This window comes from Elephas maximus, chromosome 6 (genome assembly GCF_024166365.1).
Source record: "Elephas maximus indicus isolate mEleMax1 chromosome 6, mEleMax1 primary haplotype, whole genome shotgun sequence".
NCBI lineage: Eukaryota > Metazoa > Chordata > Mammalia > Proboscidea > Elephantidae > Elephas > Elephas maximus.
The window spans coordinates 118,483,708-118,500,179 of NC_064824.1; positions in this window are offsets into that span (position 1 = coordinate 118,483,708).

Genomic DNA, 16,472 nt, shown 5'->3' on the forward strand with positions numbered 1-16,472 from the left:
GTCCTATAGAGTCACTATGAGCCGGAATTGACTGGATGGCAACGGCTTTGGTTTTGGTTATGAATATGGAATGTTTCTCCTACCTAGTGTTGTAAAACAGACCTAAATGTATGAAAGAAATGAATATTGGGTATCATAGATTACAGAGAGCATGTAACTTCACCTTCAGCAATACTTGATTGGATATGCTAAAAGGCGAACTAAGATTTGCTGGAAAAAAACAGGCTGTTCATTTCAATCTAGTAGCCCTGAGTATACCTGAGCCCTACCCTAACCCTTCAGAGCCAGAGAATTTTGCATTTGAAAAGACAGAATTGCTGAGAGAACTGAAGACTTGCATTTGAAGTAAGGACATGCAGGGAGAAAAAAATGTCTGTTTTGCTTCTTGAATTTTGAGCAAGCGGGCTGTTTGCCTTTGGGTGCTTTGAGGCAGGAAGAGTCAGTGCCCATCAGAATCCCCTTCCAAGACTGGAAGTTAAAGGGAGACGGTGAGTAGAAGACAGCGTGGCATGACCACCTAGAACTACTTAATGAGTGGAAGCGGGGGAAGTGCAGCAGTGAAGAGACAGGCTGAGTTTGGACATGTTCCATTGGCACCTGTTGACCTAGCCCATGGGGGCTAGGAATGAAAGACAGAAAGGGCTGTCTGGTTAGAAGTGCAGGGAGTCTTGTGGACACCTGAGCTTATGGGTGGTGCCCATTGACTTAGTCCTTGGGGGCTAGGGATGAGAGAGAGAGAGAGAGAGAGAGAAGGGGCTGGCTGGTCCGAAGCACAGGGAAGTGTGTATGAACTCCTTAGCCTATGGCTGGTACCCATTGTGAGCTAGCTGGAGACCTGGAGGAGACTGGCAGGAAATGGCATTGTGGGCTTCCCAGCCTGGGCAGTGAGAAAGCTGAGTGCCTTTGGGCAGGAGGCTTACTGGTGGACTAGTGTGCCTCTGGGCACTTGATGGAGCTAGGTTTGCTGACCCACAGAGTAAAGTTGTCAGGGATTTCACTTTATTTGGATCTACAATCAATGCTTATGGAAGCAGCAGTCAAGAAATCAAGTTATGTACTGCATTGGGCATATCTACTGCAAAACACCTCCTTAAAGTATTAAAAAGCAAAGATGTCACTTTGAGGACTAAGGTGCACCTGACCCAAGCCATGGTATTTTTAGTCACCTCATATGCGTTTGAAACCTGGACAATGAATAAGGAAGACTGAAGAAGAATTGGCACCTTCGAATTATGGTGTTGGCAAAAACTATTGAATATACCATAGACTGCTAGAAGAATGAACAAATCTGTCTTGGAAGAAGTACACCCAGAGTGCTCCTTAGAAGCAAAGATGGTGAGACTTCATCTCATATACTCTGGATATTTTATCAGGAGGGACCATTTCCTGGAGAAGGATATCATGCTCGGTAAAGTAGAGGGACAGTGAAAAATCCTCAACGAGGTAGATTGACACAGTGGCTGCAATGATAGGCTGAAGCATAATAGTGATTGTGAGGATGGCACAGGACTGCCAGTGTTCATTCCGTTGTACATAGGATTGCTATGAGTTGAAACCGACTTGACGGCACCTAACAACAAGATAACCCCAATTTTGCTCATACTCATGTTTTCCATCTTGCTTACTCTATTTTAGTAAGAAACAATAAATAAATACACAGTGTTAGCCCATGGCTTTTGGCTGTCAGCATTAATAACAGCAGGCACAAAACTCCTGAGAAAAAGATGAAGAGGTGGAAAGTCTCCTTAATCAGATCCTGATTATTGAAAGAGTGACATCAGCAATAGGGTTTACTAGGCTTTATACCTCTTCACCTGATCTTATCAAGCCTTGAGAGTGTTTGGAAAGAACCAACTGTGGCTTTATCCTCCCTAGCCATGTTCTGAGCTGCAGTTCCCTAGGTTTCAGGGTTGGAGCACTGTCACTGCAGAATTCCTCCCTTTCCCTGGACTAAACCAGGTGATTTTAGGGAAACACCCTGACGTGCTGCTGAGAGCTCTGGATAAATTTTAGGGGGCAGATAAGAAGGTTTATGTAAAATTGTTCAGTATTTTAAAACACACACACACATATACACACACATACACACACAGATACACAAACCCCCTTTTCCCTCTGTGTAAGCTATGATGGACTTGGTTATCTTGGGGTGAAAGCGAGATAACTTCTTATTTTTTGTGCAAGTTCCTGTGTGAGCTCAGGAAATGTGAACTACTATAAGAGTTTCATATTCCTCCCAAGGTCATTGTGAGAATGAATGAAATCTATCAGAACCTTAGTTTTACAGCATTGGTTAAATGGCTGTATGTAAAAGCAGGTTTAGAAAACCCCAGGATTTCCTTTTGAATGGCATTGTTAATACAAGCACACCATGTGTACATCTTTGCTAGACATATGGATTTGTCTGAGAATCTGAGTGTTCACAAGAATTCAGACCAAATAACAAAGCCGTGTTGATGAGCCTGTGTTTTCCAGACCTTGTACTTGGCCTGTCTGCATTCTATCCTCTAGTCTTTGATGGAGTGGCTGGCACCAACTCACAGGCTGCTGCCCGGTGGGTTAGTTTTCCTTATTCTCTTTGCTCTCCTTTCATTCTTTCTCTCTTCTTACTTCTCTTTTTCTACCCTGCTTTTTTCCTTCCTTCCTTGACATTTTAATGTGCAGTAAAACACATTGAAGTTATATACTAAAGTGATACTTCTCAGACTTGTTATGATTCAAAAGTACTCTTCGAGAATGAATAAAAAAGTTTCAAAGAGATTTGAGTTTCTATCAAAGAAATAAAAAAAAGTGAAAGTGACAATGACATCTAGAAACAAACCACAAACACCTTTGAAATTACTGAAGGTGGTAGTTGGGTGAGGAGGCTACGCAATGGGCTGTGCCAGTCTTTCATACAGGGGCAGGCAGGGAAGGGACTGATTCCGTTTTTAGCTCTTTTCTGATGGTTGAATTTGGGAAACAGCTGGGGAAAGGGAGGCACTAGGTCAAGGAGACTCCAAAGATTCATGAGTTCTTTTTCCTGCTGTAGAAAGGAATTGAGAAAACTTGCTGTGGATTGTTAATGATAGGCAATTTGAACTCTGTATTATTATAATTATTATAATGTGGAAACCCTGGTGGCGTAGTGGTTAAGAGCTACAGCTATAGCTGCTAACCAAAAGGTCGGCAGTTCGAATCCACCAGGCGCTCCTTGGAAACCCTATGGGGCAGTTCTACTCTGTCCTATTGGGTCGCTACGAGTCAGAATTGACTTGACAGCAATGTTTTTTTTTTTTTTTATTATAATATTTTTAAACAGTTATATTTTAATTTCTAATCTTAGGTTTGGGGATAAAACTACACAAGTAAAACTAAATACTGAGTTGTGAGACCTGAAAATTTGAGTGCCCAATATATATACACAAAGGTTTAAGCAAACGCACACACATATTTGTCTACATATGATGCTGAAAGGCCAATATAAGAATGTGTCAACTTCATTCTGTCTAGCAAATTAAAATCCTTCCTGACCTTGAAATCAGAGCTGTGGGTCATTACTTTTGAAGATACTGAGAAATACTAGGTATCAGGCCCTGCTCTGTTTGCCTTTGATTTTTAGCAGATTTGCCTAGGTTTCCTTTTGAAACGAACTCCCCTGGGATTCTAGAATCTGTGGCTTGATTTCTTTTTATCAGTTTTGTAAAAGTCTCAGTAGTTATCCTTTCAAATATTTATTCTGGTTAAGTACTCGGTTGCTAACTAAAATGTTGGCAGTTGGAACCCACCAGCCTCTCTGTAGGAGAAACACGTGGCGGTCTGTTTCCGTAAAGAGTATAGCCTTGGAAACCCTATGGGGCAGGTCTACTCTGTCCTATAGGGTCGCTACGAGTCAGAACTGACTTGACAGCAATGGGTATAATTAGATTTCTTGAATGTATTAATTGTAGTTATTTTAAAGTCCAGGTTGGATAACTCCAATATCTAGATTTTCTGTGAGTTTGTTTTAATTGTCTGATTTTTTTTTCACTTGGTTTTTGTCCATTTCTTGTCTTTTTTTCCTCCTTATTTATGATTGAGTTCTGGTTGTTACGTATGAAAAACTGTAAAGATAATGGAGGTTCTGGCTCATGCTACCTTACTCCAGGGAACATGGATTTTTTTTTTCTAGCAGCAGTTAAACTAAGGGCCGAAACCAAAACCAAATCTGTTGCCGTTGAGTCGATTCCAACTCACAGCAACCCTGTAGGGGAGTAGAACTACCCCATACAGTTTCCAAGGAGAGCCTGGTGGATTTGAACTGCCGACCTTTTGGCTAGCAGCCGTAACACGTAACCACTATGCTACCAGGGTTTCCAAACTAAGGGCATATTACTTCAGTCCAATTGAGCTAATTTGGGCTTCATTCTTTGTAAAGGCTGACCATTTTCTAATTCGTCCTTTGCATTTACCATGGCCCCTCTACCTTGGTGAATTCAAACTTTTGATCCTTCAACCCCATGAGATCCTGGAGAGCTCTGCTTAGCTTCTCAGCCTATCAGCTGTTTTTACTTTCAGAATTGGCAATTGCCTCAAGGTGGGAAACTGGTCCTAACTGCTAGGACTACTTTTCTTCGTTTCCCTCCTTTTCCAGATCTTGGCCCCTCAAATTCTCACTGTCTTGGTAACTCTCCAGTGCCTTCAAATAGATTGGGGAGGGGGGGAACCCACAACCAATAAAAACTTTTTTTGTTCAGCTTTTCTGATTAATTGTAGTGGGAATGTTGGTCATTGCCAGAAATGGAGCTTTATGAGGGATACATTATCATATCAGTTATTCCCATAAGCACTCTTGAAGGAAAGCGATATTATTATTATTCTCTTTTTATAGATGAGGAAACTGCTCAGAGAAGGCTGGGTCTGTTGCCCAAGATTACTACGTTAATAAGTGATAGGGTGGGGAATTGAACCCGGGCAGTCTGATTTGAGAACCTTCTTCTTTACCTATTTAAAATATACTGCCTCTGTATGCTATAATTAGCAAAGTTTATTTGTATTTATTTCACCTACTTTACTTTACATTTTACTTTACCCCTTTATCAATATTACTCGCCTGATCCTTGATGTCTAAATTGTGTGCAGCCTTCAGGATTAAACTGATGCCAGAGAGAATTTTAGTCATCTGACCTCTCACTTTTTGTTTGGTTCCTTCCTCCCTTCTTCCTTCCTTCCTCCCTCCTTCCTTTCTTCCTCTTTCCCTCCCTTCCTTCCTCCCTCTCTGCCTGCCTGCCTTCCTGCCTCTCTTCTTTCTTCCAATAGTCAGTGGCTTCAATTCTTGAAGTATGAATCAGGTATCTCCAGTATGGGGAAGTTTGCTTTCTCTAAAGTATAAAAACACTGGTTCAGACCTCCATTCCTGGTTCCGTGGAGGTCTGGAGCTCTAATCAGTATTTTCGCAGCTTCCTAGAGGACTTAATGTTCCCATGGTTGCCTCTCACTCTGACTTTCTGTTCCTGATGAAATTATGACTCTCATGCGTGTCTTGCCTCCTATATCTATTTTTTCTGCCTTACTTCATCTTGAACGTAGCATGCAGCCCCCTGTATTTTTCATGAAGCTCCTCCAACACAAGGCTCTGGAATATAGCAGATGTTACTAAAAGTTCAGGATCATATTACAGAACTACGGACAATGTTTTATTGAGTGTTACACATCCCTGTCTCAAAATATCTTAACCCTTTTCATTATAGGAGTTTCACTCTAGCTTTCCTCCTTAACTCCCCAGACTCCCTTATTGAACTGGGCCCCCTTCCTTTTTCTCCTTCAGTTGTCACTAACCAGCCACCAATAAGCTCCCAAATTCATATCACTTTCCTAGGTAGAACAATTTACATCCTCTTTGCCTAAACCTTTTCCAGGGGCCTTCACCTTTCGAAAGAAAGTATTTTGATGTGTTCTTCTAACCAAAAAAGTTTTCTCCCTAAGAGAAATTGTCTTGCTTTTGAGATTCCCGGCTCAAAATATACCCCGCTTATAAAAATAAGTGTTCTTCCTTCCTGTTAGATCATCTATATGAGACCCATATCCATGCTATATATTTTTATTTTATTTTCCGTTGGCCTCTGGAAATGAAGTGACATATGGTATGAACTTCTTGCTTTCATTCAATTGGTATTTAACCATTATTTGTGCATCACTGTGTTTTTCTTTTAAAAAACAAATGAACTGTTCTGCCTTTAGCAGAATAACAAAACACAGCAATTTTAATCTTAATATTAGGTTGAAATCCCTGCCATTCACCTTGTAGATAACTCCAAGATGAAACTGTGAACTTAAACAATCAGGGTTCATAGTCCTTTTCATTCATTTGTAGCTCTAGGTTGTGCTTCCGTAAGTGTTGAAGAGGTTGGAGGAAGAAATAAAACAATATTATGTAATTATATACCCACATGGAGTCCAAAGCATGAGGTCCAACATTTCTTTTGCTTCCCCATCAAATAGCATTTCAGTTCGTATGGAATTTCTTGAAGGTGAGTGTCTGGGAGTCCCTTCTCTCTCTAGTTTCCCTTCTTTTTCTCCCTACTTCTGCTGTATCCACTCCAGGTTTTCTCCTACTCACAGGATCTTGGTGTTATCCTGGTATATCAGGCAAGGTTGAGGCCTTCCAGATGCTTTTCCTGGCTCAGTTCTGGAAGGGTGGCTGTGACTTCCCAAAGTCTACAGGTCTGAGGAGTGGAAAGAACCAAGTCAGTAAGGGAGAGAACTCCTCCTCCGGCATACATGCACTCATTCATGAATCGTGTGGGCATGTTGGTGGGTGGTGGACTCAGAGAACAGGTGATAAGAAAGCCTGCATCTGGCTTTCGAGGGGCTTTGTCATGTTTTTGTTGTTGTGTGCCATCGAGTCAATTCCGACTTATAGCAAACCTATGCGACAGCTTAGAACTGCCCCATGGGGTTTTCAGGCTGAAACTTTTACAGAAGCAGATTGCCAGGCCTTTCTCCTGTAGAGCTTCTGGTAGGTTTGAACCCCTGACCTTTCGGTTAGCAGCCAAGCACTTAACCACTGTGCAGCCAGGGCTCCTCAGGGAGAGCTCATATGGTGTGTGGATCGAGAATATTTATTTTGGGGTTATGTGGGGTAGTGGTCTTGTGAGTTTGTTGGGGTGTTTACATTCATCAAACTCTCCAGTCTTTGCAACATCCTAACAAATTCTCTCTCTCTGTTGGTAATTACTGTGTAGGGTCCTAATTTTTCTCAGTGTCCAGACTGGCTTCTCCCCTTGGGCAGTGTCTATGTTTGCTGTAATTGAATGATGCCACCCAGCCCACTGCCGTTGCCAGCTTTCATTATGACTTGGCGTCTTCTGTATTCATTTCCTCACTCTGGGGTTGTTTCGAAGCAAGCGAGGCCAATTTCCTTTTCAATAGCGCAAATCTGGAGGCCCAATTTGAGCTGTGAGCTAAGTGGGTGCATTTGTGCTGCTTTGATTGACTGACAGTGTTCTCTTTGTTTGATTTTTTTTTTTTTTAATAAGAGCTTGATCTTGAGAGGCAGCTGGCATTTATAGGAGAGCAGAGGACCCATCCTTGGAAAGCCCAAGAATACATTTGGGCAGCTGGTTTTATCCAGAATTATTTTTTCAAGTGTTGGGGGGATGAAACCACAGGCCTGCAGCTCTCAGAGTTTGAGTTGTTCCCCACAGCTCCCTCCCCAGCTGGCCCAGGAGACCCTCAGGGGCTGGTTCCTGGAGGGATTTGGAGACGGGAGTGCAGAAGATCAGGGATAGGTTTGCCGGATAAAATAGAAGATGCCCAGCCAAATTTGAATTTCAGATAAACAATAAATAATGTTTTAGTATAAGTATGTCCCATAGGGAGCCCTCGTGGCGCAGCGGTTAAGAGCTTGCCTGCTCACCAGAAGGTCGTCAGTTTGAATCCACCAGCAGCTACTTGGAAATCTCATGGGACAGTCCTACTCTGTCCTGTAGGGTCACTGTGAGTTGGAATTGACTTGACTGCAATGGCTTTGGTTTTTGGTTTTATGTCCCATACAATATTGTTGTTGTTGGGTGCTGTTGAGTTAATTTTTGGCTCATAGGACTCATGTGACAAAGTGGAACTGCCCCAGAGGGCTTTTTTGGGCTGTGATTTTTATCGAAACAGATTACCACGTCTTTCTCCTGTGGAGCTTCTGGGTGGATTTGAACTGCCAACATTTTAGTTAGCAGCCGAGTGTTTAACCGTCACGTCACCAGGGCTCCTTGCTGTATACAATACTGGCCAAATATTGTTTAGTATTAAGTATGTCCCATGTGATTTGGGGGAAACATTGCTTGGGACATACTTCTGCCAAAACATTATTTGTTGTTTATCTGAAATGTGAATTTAACTGGGCGTCCTGTATTTCTGTTTGCTAAATCTCTAGATATGACGTGGAAAGGTAAATGTGGTTGTGGTTAGTGTAAAAGGCCGAGAAGCCAAAGAAATAAAATGAATGATTTGAAAAAGAGGAGCAAGCCAATGGAAAACTCATTTAGTTGGCACAAAAATCAAAATCAAGCACATATCTTGTGGGAACCAAATTTGCTATTTAAGGCTTCCTAGCAACAGGAAAATGGGGGAGAGTTCGTTTCTTACAGCTTCCTAACCCCCATGAGACATTGGCGATGGTGTGAAGTAAAAGCAGATTATGCATTTTTGATTTGGCAGCAGGCCGACCAATGGTTTTCAAACTTGAGCGTGCATCCGACTTACCTGAAGGGCTTGGTAAGACACAAACTGCTGGGCTGCATCCTGAGCAGCTGAGTCAGTAGGTCTGCCCGGAGCCTGACAGTTGGCATTTCTAACCAGTTCCCAGGTGTTGCTGAGGCTTTCTGGTCAGGAAACCACACTTTGGGAATCAAGAGCTTAAACCTGTGCTCTCTGGTCACTAGGAGCTCCTGGGTGGCACAGATGGTTAAGCGCTGGACTACTAGCCAAAAGGTTAGCAGTTCAAATCCAGCAGAGGTACCTTGGAAGAAAGGACTGAAATCCTCTGGAGCAGTTCTTCTCTGTACACACGAGGTCGCCATGAATTGGGACTGGACTCGAGGGCAACTAACAACATTATCTGGCCACTAGCACTTGAAACGTGGCTAGTCTGAGTGAAGATGTACTGTAGTGTAAATACACACCAGGTTTTAAAGACTTGGCTTGAAAAAAGAACATATAATATCTCACTCATTAGCAATTTCTAAATATTGAGTATAAAACCAAAACCCTTTGCCATCGAGTCGATTTTGACTCCTAACAACTTTGCCATTGAGTCAATTTTGACTCATAGCAACCCTAAAGGACAGAGTGGAACTGCCCCCATAGGGTTTCCAAGGAGCAGCTGTTGGAATCAGACTGCCAACCTTTTGGTTAGCAGCCAAGCTCTGTGCCACTGAGCCACCAGGGTTCCAGATATTGAGTATATGTTGAAATAATAATATTTTGAATATATTAGGTTAAATAAAATCTATTATTAAAATTAATTTTAACAATTTCTCCTTTTAAAAAATGTGGCTACTAGAAAATTTAAAATTACACGTGTGGCTTGCATTTATGACTCAGTTATATTTCTATTGGGCAACTCCATTTTAAACCATCATTTTTATGGCTTTAAAACTCCATTGAGGGCCTGAATTTGGGCATTCATGGATTAATGAGAGGGAGATACGTAGAAATGTATTAGGTTTTAAAATTTTTTTTTTAATATTCCTTGTAAGACTTAACTACATTTTCTCACTTGGATGTGCTGTTTGGAACTTGCCAAGTGTTCCAGAAAAGTGCATTCAGCCTGATGCAAGTAGGATTTGGGGTAGAGTCCCTGATTAGTACAAATGGTTAATGTACTCAGCTGCTAACCGAAAGGTTGACGGCCAAAGTCCACCCAGAGGTGCCTTGGAAGAAAAGCCTGGTGATCTACTTCCAAAAATCCGCCACTGAAAACTCTATGGAGCACAGTTTGACTCTGACACACAAGGGGTCGCCATGGGTCGGAATCGACTTAATTCAGCGGGACTGGTGAAGGATTTGGGGTGAGCCCTGGTGGTGGTAGGGCAGGCTAGGAAAGCAAGGACCAGAAAGGAGCCTCTGGTTGTCATTTCTGGTCAGGAGCCCTGCTCTATCTGTAAAGGAGAGACCGTCACAATCTGAAAGGTGACTGTTCTGTTCCTATAATGGCTTCTTGCCCTCTTTTGGTGATTTGCTGGATTGGAAAGCGAATCAATGGAGGGATCTAGAAATAAACATGGGCCACACAGGCTCTAAGAGATCCCCTTGCTTTCCTTTTTTTCTCTGCAGTCAAAACTCAGCAAGAAGCCTGGACCCAGGTCTGGGTTCTACAGCTAACAAGGATGTGTAGGACTTGGACAAGGTTAGAAGGAAGCCCCAGAGAAGGCTAAAGTATCAGAAAATTGAATTTCTGACAAGAGGTCAACCTAACTTGGACTGTTTCTTCTGGAAAAGAAACACCTTCAAGTATCTGAAAGGTTACTCTACAGACGGTTCTGGATAATTGTTCTGTCTCCACTAAGAATAAAACTGATAGAAAAACATTTAAACTGCTACACGGGGGATTTGGTTTTCAGAGAAAGGAGAATTTCCTAACATAGAAAATAGTTTATCACTGGAAGCGTTCCTGTTAACGTCTGTCCAGCCCTTTCCCTCACGGTTCCTGCAGCGACTGCAGATGACGTTTCTGGATGATCTCCACTCCCTGGTTGGGGGATCAGGACCATGCCCTGAGATGCGGGGAAGGCTTAGTGTCATATTGCTTAGGAAAAAGGGGCCAGAGGTCGTACCAGTGACGCCAGGCTGTTGGTCTTTGCCCAATTTCTTACTCCCAACCTGTTTAACCTTCCCTCTTGTGGTTGATTTTAATTGGTCAGGTTTTTTAGTTAAAAACCTTAAGTTAGCTTAAGCAGAAAAGGAATGTATTAGAAGATTTTAAGCCGTAGTGGGCAGGGGCCAGCTTATATTGGCTCCTGAGAGCTGATTGTTAAATTTTCAGGATGATGTCAGGTTGGTAGCTAGACATCAACCATGATGGGAGGGTTTCCACCATGGAAATTGGCAAACAGTGCAGTTCTGAGCCCCTTGCCCCATCTTTCCTCTGGAGAGCCAGTTGTTAAACATTTACCAGCACATGACTGGATGTTAGGTAGCGTAGCAAACACTTTCTGTGTCCATGCCACATCCTCTTGTATGCCTCTGATTTCAGTGGTGGTTGTAGGGGTCAGTTTCCCTGTGCACAGATTACATCTTGCCCCAAGTGTCCACTGTCTGTATTCTCTTTCTGACCCATGGCTTTTCCTGAAGGCACTGAGTTTGCTCAGCTCTCACTTAGGGTGGCCTTTAAGTGCATTGGAGTTAATGCTGCCAGGTGCAACCCTCAACAAATAGAGGTTGCAAGCCAGAGGATAGATGCCTCAGACACATCCTTTGAAGAAAGAATTCTGAATCACATTTAACATGTTCCTCTGTGGGTCCCTAATAGGACTGAGTCCCGTTTACTCATACTTGATTGACTTTTCCTTCTTCCCTGTCTTACTTTCCCCTCTCCCTCACTCCTGATTCCTGGGATCATCCCATTATGAATTAAAATGTGTCCTCCAAAATATGTGCTGAAATTCTAACATCATCTGGTCCCTCAGCTGGGACTGGATGGTCTACGATGATCTCACTTACATGTTTGGTGGTTGGTCCTGTTGGTGAGCCTCTTTCTCCACATGGCCTTTCTTCCTCCAGAAGAATAGTCTAGGCTTCTCACGTGGTGGCATCAGGTTCCAAGAGGGTGATAATGGAAGTTGCAGTGACTCTTGAGTCCTAGTCTCTGAAGTCCCAAAATATCACCTCTGCCCAGACTCAAACAAAAAAAAAATCCATACCTGTTGCTGTTGAGTTGATTCTGATGCATAGCAACCCTGTAGGACAGAGTAGAACTGCCGCATAGGGTTTCCAAGGATTGGAACTGCTGACCTTTTGATTACCAGCTGAGCTCTTAACCACTATGCCACCAGGGCTCTGCCCAGACTCAGGGGTGGGGAAATAGACTCTGTCTCCTGGTAGAAGAACAGCAAAGTCACATTGCAAAGGGATGACCAAACAGGGTTAAGAGGATTATTGCTGTCATTTTACTGACAATCTAAGGAAGTATATGACTTCTACAGGGAGATAGGAAAAGAGGTGGGGAATTCTCCAAATACAGAAAAGGTGTTCTGAGGTGCTGGATGGCTCAGAAGAATGACGAGTGTTTTTTAACTGGCTTGTTCCTGAGTTGGGTGATCGCATCGCTCATTCTCATCCCCCTCCATGACCTCCTAGTAGGACTCCTTCCTTGTTCTACTCTCAGAGGTGCATGGCTAGGAGGGGATTGGGCCTGGCCTTGAGACCAATGTGACCCAGAGCTGAAGACACTACAGATACTGGATGCGACTGAAGCCTGATGCTGGACACAATTTTTGAATAACTAAAATGAGAGTTCTTACTAAGATATTGTTTAGAAAAAATGCACTAATTTGTATAAATATGTACTGTTCAGCAACATTCATTAATTCAGTTTTTTGAGTACTGTGGCTCAATGGTTAAGTGATATGGCTGCTAACCAAAAAGGCTGGCAGTTTAAATCTACCAGCTGCTCCTTGGAAACTGTATGGGGCTGTTCTACTCTGTCTTTTAGGTTCACCATGGATTGGAATTGACTCAACGGCATCAGGTTTGGTTTTGAGTTTTTGTTAATGTATTCTTAGAACCTGACCAAGGTCTGAACTGGTAACAAATCTTGCTTTAATTATTGATTTCCCTCTAAGGAGGTGAGGATTAGAGAGGAAGACGACAGGAAACAAGGGGAGATGATGCTTATTGAGGGTCAGTACTCATGAAGGGTGCACGCACTCCTTCCTCAGCCTAGAAGATGGGGAAACCAAGGTTCAGAAAGTTTACACGACTTGACTAAGGTCACACAACTAACAAAGACTGAATGATGGAGTGAATCCAAATTCAACTTCGTCTGACTCCAAAACCCATGATTTCTGCATCTACCATGCTTTCTACTTAATATAAAATTTCAGGGCCTGGGCAGTGCCAAAGACTACTCTGAAGAGGTGGTATGGTATACTGGTATGCTTGCTATTCAAGGGCTTGTACTCTGGAGTAAGACCAGACCTGAATTTTTGAATCTAAATTCTGCTGCTTAGGAACTCTGATCATAACTGTTATCACCTCTTAGATCCTCAGTTTCCTTGTCCGTAAAATGGTAATAATGATAGTTACTCTCTCATAATGTTATTAAACATTTAGCCTCATAGATCCTCAGTTTCTTCATCTGTAAAATGGGCATAGTAGTAGTAACTCTCCCATAGTATTATCAAGCATTTAGCATGGTGCCTGCACCTGGTAAATTGCAGTAATACCAACTGCTTTTGTTAATAAGTATTAGCAATTATTTTTCTATTATAGAATATGTTTCATGCTCTGTCTGTATTATTGAGTTAAACTGAAAAAATACTGCAGATTTACTTTTTGGGGTAATTGTAAGTGCTAACTACAGTACAATTGATGGGGTTACCACATAGATAATCTGATTTGCTTATTAGGTACTTAAATTCCTGTTGAAATGAATTGTGGAAAAAAAAAAAGCAAAACAAAACAGAAAGCGCTGTTTCAGCTGTTTAATGATATGTTTTGTAGAGATGTGTTAATGACTGGATTGGATTAATTATGGGGTCCTTCAATGGTTTGTTTAGTAGTACATTTACAAATCTCTTTTCAGATAAGTCCATGTGTAAATGGAACGGCTTGAATTTCAAGCTCACCTGTAGAAGCGTGAGGGATGGAACAAGTCATTGCTGGAGGGACTTGTACAAACAAATATCTTGGGTTTTCCATGATGCGAGAGCTGATATCATTAAAACTGCAAAGAAAGGAGAAGGGAGGGGTTGTGCATCACTAATTTACATTTATTTCAGTGTTTGCAAAATTCACACCGGGCCTCGTGTGAAACTGCCCTGCATAATCATAATTGGCAACGTCTATTTAATGCTCACTGGTTTCTAGGCGCCATGCTAAGTGCTAGGTATTATTTTTTTGTTACGTTAAACCTATGCAGTAGATACTATTAGTTCACTCTTTTCTACTTGCAAGGAAACTGAGGCTCAGAAAGGATAAGTGTCTTGCTCAAGGCTACACAGCTAGCAAAGTGATGGGACTGGATATAAACCCAGTTGGTCTGACTGCAGAGCCCTCCTTATTAGCCAGTCAAAATTTTGTAAATTAAAGCCCTTGTTGGCAATGAGATTCTTGTTGACTCAGGAAAAAAACCCAGTTGCCACTGAGCCAACTCCAACTCATGTTGACCTCATGTGTGTCAGAGTAACACTGCTCTATAGGGTTTCCAATGGCTAATTTTTTGGAAGCAGATCACCAGGCCTTTCTTCTGACGTACCTCTGGGTAGACTTGAACTGCCAACATTTCAGTTAGCAGGTGAGCACCTTATCTGTTTGAACTGCTCAGGAACTGCTGGCTCAGGAATAGGAAAAGGTATTCAATATGTATCAAACATAGTTAAATATCTCTTAAGAGAGGTGCACAACGTGACGGTTAATGCTGTGTCTACACGGCTAGGCTATGATTCTCAGTGGTTTGGCAGACATTGGACTGATTGCTCTTCCATAATGTAAAATAATATAATCACCTTCATGCTATGATCTGATGTGGTCAGCCAATCAGTTGAAAGGGGAGTTTCCTTGAGGCTGTGGCCTGTCTCCAGTATATAAATGGATGTTCCAGCAAGGCTCGCTCTGCCTCGACCCTACACTCTTCTCTGGTTCTTGGAATGTAAGCCTGTAGAAGTCCTCAGCTTGCTGCCTGACATGCAGAATTTGGATTTGCCAGTGTCCACAACCCTGTGAGCCAGCTGAGGCCTCCAGCCTGCCACCTGACCCACAGGTTTGGGATTTGCCAACTCCCGCAATTGTGTGAGCAGTAAATCTCTTTCTCTATGTGTATATATACATACACTTTACTGGTTTTGCTCCTCAGCAGAGCCAAGACTAAGACCCACAGGAAGCCAGACGCCCCTGCTGGAGGTGAAGAGGAGGCTTGTAGCCTGACAGCTGCTGGCAGCCAGGCCACAGAGTGGAGGGGAGTGGCCTTGGGAGGAAGCCATGCTGCGCAGAGCAGAGTGCAGAGATGGGAAAATCCCGGCATCACTAGGTTGACTCAGAAGGCTGCCCTGCCTCTAGGCTTTCCCTAATGTAATTGATTTCTTTACTGACAATGGCAGAGACAGCTGGTTGCCTCTCCAGTATCATTCTTTCCCTTTTCCTTACTAGCCAAACCCCAGTGTTGTCCAGGGTGGCAATTGCCCAATTAAAACTACACTTCCAGCCTCCCTTGTATGGGATGGCCATGCAATATAGTTCTGCCGGTGAGATGGCAACCCAACTCCCTGCTGAGGATTTCTAGGAAAGTTCTGCTCCTCTATTGCCGGCACTGCCCGTCCTTCCTTACTGATGCCCGGAACACTGATGGTGGTGGATACTGAAACAGCCATCGTGAGTGCATGAGGGAAAGACCAAGAGGACTGCAGAGACCTGGGCTTCAAGCTGCCAAAGGAATGCCTGGAGGCCTTACTTTCTTGTTATGTGGGAGAAAATAAAACCCTAATATGTTTAAGCCAGTGTTTTTCTGTCTTTGTTATTTGCATACCAATGCAGTTCCTGACCCAGACATTGAAATCTTTCATTGACACAGATCCTTTCTTGGTGTTCTGGTTATCTCTTGCTGCATAACAAACCATCCCCAAACTTAGTGAATTAAAACAACACATGTTTTATTATTTGTAATGTTTCTGTGGGCCAGACATCTGGACAGGCCACAGCGGGGTCAGCTTGTCTCTGTTCCAGACGTTTGGGGCTTCAGATTGGATGACTTGAATGGACGGGGAATGGAACATCTGAGATGGTTTTTTCACCCGCGTGTCTGGCTGGCACCTTAGTAATGTCCCCACATGACCTCTCTCTCCAGCATTGTAACTTAGGTTTCTTATATGGTGGCTCTGGGGTACAAAAGGGAGAAAGCAGAAATTGCCAGTTCTTTTGAAGGCTATGGCCAGAAATGGCACTATGTCGCTATTATGTTATTCTATTGGTCAGAGCTGTCCAGAATTACGGGACTGGAGGTATAGACTTTGTTCCTGTATGAGGAAGAGAAGGAATTAATGGTGACCATCTTTGGAGACAGGAGTCCCTGGGTGGTGCAAATGGTTAACATGCTCGGCTGCTACCCGAAAGGTTGGGGATTGAAGTCCACCCAGACTTGCCTCAGAAGAAAGGCCTGGTGATCTGCTTCTGAAAAATCAGCCATTAAAAACCCTATGGAGCACAGTTCTACTCTTACACACGTGGGGTGGCCATGGGTTGGAGTCAACGCGACAGCAAGTGATAGGGGTATCTTTGAAGATAAGCTATCACACTTGGAAGATTGG